Source organism: Bubalus bubalis, chromosome 12, assembly GCF_019923935.1.
Source record: "Bubalus bubalis isolate 160015118507 breed Murrah chromosome 12, NDDB_SH_1, whole genome shotgun sequence".
Classification (NCBI taxonomy): domain Eukaryota; kingdom Metazoa; phylum Chordata; class Mammalia; order Artiodactyla; family Bovidae; genus Bubalus; species Bubalus bubalis.
In genome coordinates this window covers 96799062-96806728 of record NC_059168.1, presented here as the reverse complement: position 1 = coordinate 96806728, position 7667 = coordinate 96799062, and the positions used below count along the sequence as shown (strand labels likewise).

General features: G+C 45.6%; 1 long non-coding RNA gene across 2 annotated transcripts; it reads right to left on the bottom strand.

The window, feature by feature from the left end:
- Positions 1-4181: 4181 nt before the first annotated feature.
- On the bottom strand, positions 4182-7391 carry LOC123328650. 2 transcript variants are annotated; one of them, XR_006543622.1, is made up of 5 exons: positions 7192-7391; positions 6661-6835; positions 5929-6058; positions 5193-5281; positions 4182-4484 (listed from the first exon to the last, which is right to left on the bottom strand). It is a non-coding gene; the product is annotated as an uncharacterized LOC123328650 (long non-coding RNA). The 2 variants fall into 2 exon arrangements; XR_006543621.1 differs by lacking the exon at positions 5193-5281 and having other exon boundaries at positions 7192-7375.
- Between the last annotated feature and the right edge of the window lie 276 nt (positions 7392-7667).

Below are 7667 nucleotides of genomic sequence, written 5' to 3'. Positions count from 1 at the left end.
ATGCCAAATTATTTAATAATTTATGTAGTTAGAGTAAATTTTGTTATTTATCTTTGGAAGTCAAACTAGAAAGATATTCCCTATCCTCAAGATTATAAGCATATTCACCAATAGTTTCTTCTGGTAATCGAAAAAATAAATTCCCTTCTAAAAACTTAAATCATTAATCTATCTGAAATTTATTTTCACTTAAGGTAGGGATGTAACTATTTTTTTCTCAGTGGTTCTTCTAATGTCTCTGATCATTTATTATAAGTTCCATTATTTCCTTATTGATTTGAATTGTCTTTTGCTGTACTTAATTCTTATTGTCTTTGGATCTATCTCACTGGCGTGCTTGTCTCTCCCTCTGCTGGTATCTCCCTGATTTAATTACTGTAGTTTTATAATATGTTTTGTAATCTTACAAGCAAACCCTTCTCATTAATCTTTCTTTTCAAAACTTTCTTGGTGATTCTAATATGTTTGCATATCCAGATGAACTTTAGAATCATTTAATTTGAAAAATAAAATTCCGTTGACTTTTTGTTTGTGTTGCATATGCAGATTACTTCGAAGAAGGTAGGCATTTTATAGATTTTTACAGCACTCCATCTTCCTATCCTTAAATCTATTTCTCACTTCCATTGTATTAATCATAAGGGATTTGATTTAGGTCATACCTGAATGGTGTAGTGGTTTTCCCTACTTTCTTCAATTTAAGTCTGAATTTGGCAATAAGGAGTTCATGGTCTGAGCCACAGTCAGCTCCTGGTCTTGTTTTTGCTGACTGTATAGAGCTTCTCCATCTTTGGCTGCAAAGAATATAATCAATCTGATTTCGGTGTTGACCATCTGGTGATGTCCACGTATAGACTCTTCTCTTGTGTTGTTGAAAGAGGGTGTTTATAATGACCAGTGCATTTTCTTGGCAAAACTCTATTAGTCTTTGCTCTGCTTCATTGCGTATTCCAAGGCCAAATTTGCCTATTACTCCAGGTGTTTCTTGACTTCCTACTTTTGCATTCCAGTCCCCTATAATGAAAAGGACATCTTTTTTGGGTGTTAGTTCTAAAAGGTCTTCATAGAACTGTTCAACTTCAGCTTCTTCAGCGTTACTGGTTGGGGCATAGACTTGGATTACTGTGATAGTGAATGGTTTGCCTTGGAAATGAACAGAGATCATTCTGTCGTTTTTGAGACTGCATCCAAGTACTGCATTTCGGACTCTTTTGTTGACCATGGCATCACTGACTCGATGGACATGAGTCTCAGTGAACTCCGGGAGTTGGTGTTGGACAGGGAGGCCTGGTGTGCTGTAATTCATGGGGTCGCAAAGAGTTGGACACGACTGAGCGACTGATCTGATCTGATCTGATCTGATCTTCCTATCCAGTAAAATGTCTTGTTGCCCAGCTAGTTAAAAGTTCTTCTGTGTCTCTCAGGATTAAAAATTTTTCAGCTTAAAAAAAAAAAGTTCTTCTGTGTCTCTCAAGGAAGTTCTTAAGTTTCATTTTATAGGTCCTAATACATTTTTGGTTGTGCTTAGTTCTAGGCATTTGGTACTTTTTAATGGTTTTTATAAATGGGATTTTCCCCATTATATTTTAACTGCTTGCTACTGAAGTCTAGAAAAGTTATTTCTTTCTAATCATCTAACTATTGGTTTCCCTGGTGTCTCAGGTGGTAAAGACCCTGCCTGCCTATGCAGGAGACTCAGGTTCAATCCCTGGGTTGGGAAGATCTCCTGAAGAAGGAAATGGTGACCCACTCCAGTATTCTTGCCTGGGAAATCCCATGGACCAAGGAGCTTGGCGGGCTAAATCCATGGGGTCACATAAGAGTTAGACACAACTTAAGTGACTAAACAGCAACAACACACTAGCTGTTATACCAAACTCTCTTTTTAGCTCTAATAATTTTTTTTTTCATTGTCATGGGTTTTATTGGCAAACAGCATCTTCATTTGAAGAATGGTGATACTTTCTTTTCCAGTATCTATACTTCCTTTTAGCCTTATATGTCATGATTATTTGGAATGGATGGGTTATAGTGAGTGGTCTGGGAATCACCAATAACCTCAGATGTGGCTTAGTGATGCTGAGCACCACTTTAAGCATCTGGAGGTGGCCATGAGGAAAAGGGCACGTAAGCATGTCTCTAAGACAAAAGGAGGAGAACTCCTGGGCAAAGTTGTAGCCTCGCTGCCATCACAGGCACCCTGTCAACAACCTGGGCTGGCTTATCTGTCTGCTGGTCATGTTTGACACCTAAGTACAAAGTCTGCATAATATTTAAATGGGCATTGAATGTAATGGGCTATTTACATAGTTTTTCCTGGTGTTAACTATGTATTCTTGGACTTGCATTCCTGGAATAGTTGCTATTTAATCACAGTGTATTATACTTTTATATTCTACTAGATTCTCTTTGATAGATTGGTCTATAGGGCTTACGGAACTGTCTTTGTTGGGTTATGGCATGAGATTTTTGATTGCTTCATAGAATTATAAGTGAAACTTTCCATACTTTCCTATTATAAACAAACATTTTAATCTTTTCCTAATCTCAGGAAAGTATTAATTGCAGGTGGATTATCCATTCTTTGCGAGAGTGCATAAAACCCTCTGGGCCTGGTGCCATTTTAGTGTCGTCTTTCTAAAACTGAAATTTAACTATGCCATATGCTTTCAACAGCTTCTCATTGACTACAAGTTAAGCAAAAATCCTTTAGCCTGACATTCAAGTTGCAGTATGATTGACCTCTGCACCATCTGTCACTACTCTCCCTCACTCTCTTATACTCTAGCTGTGCTATGCTCAGTCATGTCCAACTCTTGCTACCCTGCGGACTACAGCCTTCTGGACTACAGACTTCTCTGTCCGTGGGATTTTCCAGGCAAGAATACTGGAGTGGGTTGCCATTTCCTTCTCCAAGGGATCTTCCCGACTCAGGGATCAATCCCTCTGGCCACACCTAACTTCTCGAAATTCCTCAGGCCCTAGAGTAGGAGATTCAAGAGGGTAGGTTGTTTTCAGGGCAGAATCTCTGGCACCCTGTAGAAACTTCCCTTTGACAGGTATTCCTTGAGTTCATGTTGAACGGCATTCACTGTGTTACTATTATTGTATCTTTTAGTTCATGTCAACACATGTTTGCTGAGCATCTCCTTTGTGCCTGGTCATATGCTGATCCTGGGGGAAAGAATCTCAGCACCTGTACTCAAGGTGCTGTTTGGCTATTGGGGAAACAGGTGAGTAAACACACCTTATACACAATGATGTAATTGCAGTCAGGAGGACATGAGTGGCATTGTGGGACCCCAGGAAGGGCCACCTGACCCAACACAGGAAGAGAGGTCAAAGAGGCTTCCTGGAGAAGGTGGCCCTGGAATTTGTCTTGCATGATGAGGAGAAGAGGGTATCCATGCTAAGGGGACACAAGGAACCAAGACCCAAAGGGAAGACCCAGCACAACTCTGTCATCTCTTCTCAGGACTACTGTAGTACCTGCCTCCTAGCATGTCATGTCCCTCCTTTGCTGAAAATCCACTGATGGTTTTTTAGCTTACTCCAGATAAATCCCAGGGCTTCCCTTGGGGCTCAGTTGGTAAAGAATCTGCCTGTAATGTGGGAGACCTGGTTTCAATCCCTAGATTGGGAAGATCCCCTGAAGAAGGGAAAGGCTACCCACTCCAGTATTCTGGCATGGAGAATTCCATGGGCTGTATAGTCGATGGGGTCGCAAGGAGTGGGACACGACTGAGTGACTTTAACTTTCACTTTCAGATAAATCCCAAAGTCCTTGACACAAGCAAGACCTGATGTATCTGGCCTCAGTGATTCTCTGAATTTACCTGATCACTCTATTCCAACCACTGCTGTTTCTTGGAGAGCCCAAACATTGCTGGCTCAGGCCTCTGCACTGCCTGCTTCCAGTGCCTGGAGATTCCCACCTTCATTCTCCCCCCAGTCTCTGCCCAAATGTCACCAACTGGTGAGGCTGTCCTTGACCCCTGTATAAACTCTCAGTTACTCTCTGTCTTTACCTGGCTTTATTTTCTTCTGAGCTTATAAAGTCACCTGATTTTATACACATGCACATACACATGTATATGTATACATATATATTTATGTATATATCATAATGTGTGATATGATATATATGTATGATTTTTAACCTTTTTTTTTTGCCAGTGAGAATGGGAGTTTCAAGAGAATAGGGACTTTGTTCACTCTTGTGGTCCTAGTACTAGAACACCATCTAGAAGCATATGTTCAATAACTTCAAACAGTTTGGCATTGCTGGGAACAGAGCAAACTTGAGGAGGGAGGCAGGAGATGAGGCTTAGAACCAGTAGACTCCACCAGCAGGCTGGGGGTGGGGGATGCCTTGGATGATGGCAAGGAGCTTGGATCTTTTCCTGGAGTCAGTCAGCCGGGCAAGATGAGTGGTTGAATTTATGCTGATGGATAGTCAGGTTGCTGGTTGGGATGGGCATGTCCTGGAAGGAGTGAGACTGGCAGTCAGTGTGGTCAAGTTACCCCAGTGCAGGTAAGGGGTAGTGGTGAAGGGTTGGTTGTAGGGGAGGGAGTCAGGGAGGAGCCAAGTCTGATGGTCAGGCTGCTGGTCTGGCCACTGAGGGGTGAAATGCCATTCACTGAGCTGGGGAATCCCAGAGGAATGATTCTGTTCTGGGGGTGTCAAGTCCAAGGGGCTCTCGGGCATCTTAGTCGGGGGTATCTGGGAAATTGGGGCCGGGGGATCTAAAGCTCAGGAGAGCATCCTGCCCTGGACAGTTTTGGGCTTGGAGCCCGGGGAGCATGACATCCTCATTGTCATCGCCACTCATGATCTTCACTGAGGTGGTGGCTTAGTCGCTAAGTTGTGCCCGACTCATGTGACCCCCTGAACTGTAGCTGGCCAGGCTCCTCTGATCCTGGGCCTCACCAGGCAAAAATACTGGAGTGGGTTGCCATTTCCTTTCCAGGGGATCTACCCAACCCAGGGACTGAACCTGTGTCTCCTGCACTGCAGGAGGATTCTTTACTGCTGAGCCACCTGGGATGCCCAGTCTTCATCTAAGCGAACTTTAATTAAGCACTTAGTAGGTAGTAGGCACTGTGCTCTTTATTGTTGACTCTTCCCTATAATCCAGTGGTGTGCTGATACAGGTCTCGCCACCAGTTCTCCAGAGAAAAAGCATACACACCCTGATTTGTAGAGTTTGCCAATTTCCCTGGTGTAAATACTCCAACTGTGGTTGATTTCAAGTGACCCATGATGTCATGGGATGTGGAACTGGAAGAGACAGGCAATAACACACCCCTATGTGGGATTTCCACCACAGATACAACAGACCCGGACCACCTTCAGGGCATTGATGATAGTAAAATGTAATTTTATAGGAACTGACAGATTTGGAGCATTTATTTCAATATCACAATATTTAATTGTAAGTTTACCTAATTTAATTTTTAACAAAGGCTGTTTTTAATGACCAGCCCACAAAGTTAATTCTTGAAAATTTAACAAGCAGTTCTTGGGAGCTTGTCTGAACCAATTTCAGTACACGGCTGCTACAATCCCATGACATAGCTGCTGTCATTGGGGAGGTGAAGTGAGGTCACCCAGCTGGTGAATGGGAGAACTGAGTATCCTTGAGCAAGTAACTTCCTGCCCTTGAGCCTCAGTTTCCTCATCTGTAAAATGGGGCCAATAAAATGTATCTCCCGGGGTGCTATGGAGATTTCATGAGTTAAAGCTTGTAAAGCACCTGGCATAAAGCAAATGCTTGACAAGTGGGACCCACTAGTGTGTTGTAGTTACTTTAGTAAAAATAATGAACATATATCCTCTCAGGGTGTTCATACTCTAGTAGGGGGGGAGGTGGGCAATGACAAGACCTATATGCATTCATGGGATTCTTTTCTGCAAAGGAAGGCTACCTGGAGGAGGTTGCATTTAAATTGACTCCAGCAGGATTGAGGACTCAGGATGGAGGGGTGTCCATGGGAGATAGAGGGAGGCATTCCTGGCTGACGGTCCGCACAGTGGAGGAGGGATGAGAGATGAGACCTAAGGCAACAAGAAGGTTGTGAATGCAGACATATCTTCTAAACTTTCCTCGGAGGGCTGTGGGGAGCCACAGCAGGTTGCTCAGAGGGCCCGACGGCCTCAGGTTGGTCTCAGGGATCGTCAGTGTGACTGCGGTGGGGAGGAGGCCCGGGAGTGGACAGGGGTGGAGGTGGCACAGGCCATGATGAGGAGACGTGGGGATGGGAGCCCACCCACCTGGGCTCCTTCGCTGTGCCTGGGTGGGGCTGGAGGGTGTCCAGACACACAGGTTCCCTTGACCCCTCCTCCCCCACAGCTACAGTGGTTGTGGGCTGGGGAGAGTAGCAGGTTTCCCTTCCTGAACGGCTATCATCCCCAGCCTGGCTCAGGCCAAGTCCAGCTTCAGCCCCAGTGGCTAATCCTGGTGACACTGGGTCCTGAGGCCGGGGCGGGGCAGCCGGGCAGCTGGCCTCAATTAGCCGGGGAGCCGGGTCTGGACAGTGTCATTAGGAGAAAACCAGAGCCTGGCCATAAACTCTAATGAATGCATTAATGGAAGGCTTGTGCGCCTCAAAGGGGAAAAAAAAAAAGCGGGTCTAAATAAAGTTATTAACACAGCCCACCTGTGTTCGGCTCTCGGCCTATATTGTTCAAATAGCCCATTAACTCCTGAAGCATCCAGTCTTGAAAGCAAGCCCTGCCTCTCTGAAGCAGGCGTTTAACTGCGTTCATATAATTCAATTAGATCCCGCAGTCGTGGTCCAAAGGCATTCTCTGGGCTTTCATCTCGGTAATGGTCTGCAGGCCGGAGTGGGGAACAGGGGGTTAAAAGGAGGGGCTTAGAACCTGCTTTTTGGCCCGATTCACCCCATCACCTGGAGGGGCCTCCAAATGAGTTTCCTGGGGCAGAAAGCTTTCCCCATGCGCCCGGGCTCGGATGGCCTTCTGTGCCTGGAATTCCAACCCGCATCCATCCTGGGCATCCTCTGTCCAGCATCCAGGCCCCGTGGTCCCCGTTCGGCCCCACCCCCCTCATCCAGTGGTCCAACAGTCCAAAGACCCTGACTCCACTCAGCCGACCCTATTAATAAAGAGTTAAGAAAATTCATTAGGAAGTGGGTCTTTTATAGATTCCGTTAAAGCCTTCTTCCTACCTCTGTCACTGAAAAAGGATAAAAATCCTTTTATCACTCTACAACTTGTTAATGTTCCACCCCAGGAGCACTTCATCTGTAATAAACATCTTCACAAAATATGCACCCCCAGGGAGGAGCCGTTAATTTCCTCAAGGCCTCACACATGTGAGGTTTTATGGCCTGCAGGTGCTTCATGAGATTGCGTGGACTTCTAATAAACGTCCACTAAACCGCAGGTAGCCTGGGAGAGAGATGGGCCCATGCACCTGTCCACAGAGAGCCTCCATACAGCCGTACCTCCTGGGCCGGCCCTGGCACCGCCAGCTCCTGAGTTCGCCCTGCCCCTCGGACGCCGGCAGGTAAGTTCCCATGGCCCTGGACTCCATCCGAGCCGCTCCCAGAGCCTGGTGCCCCTTGACCCTGGGGAGGACTCCACTCCGGAAACCCGTGTCCTTTGGCAGTCATGGCAGACACACAAAGACGCATTCTCTGGT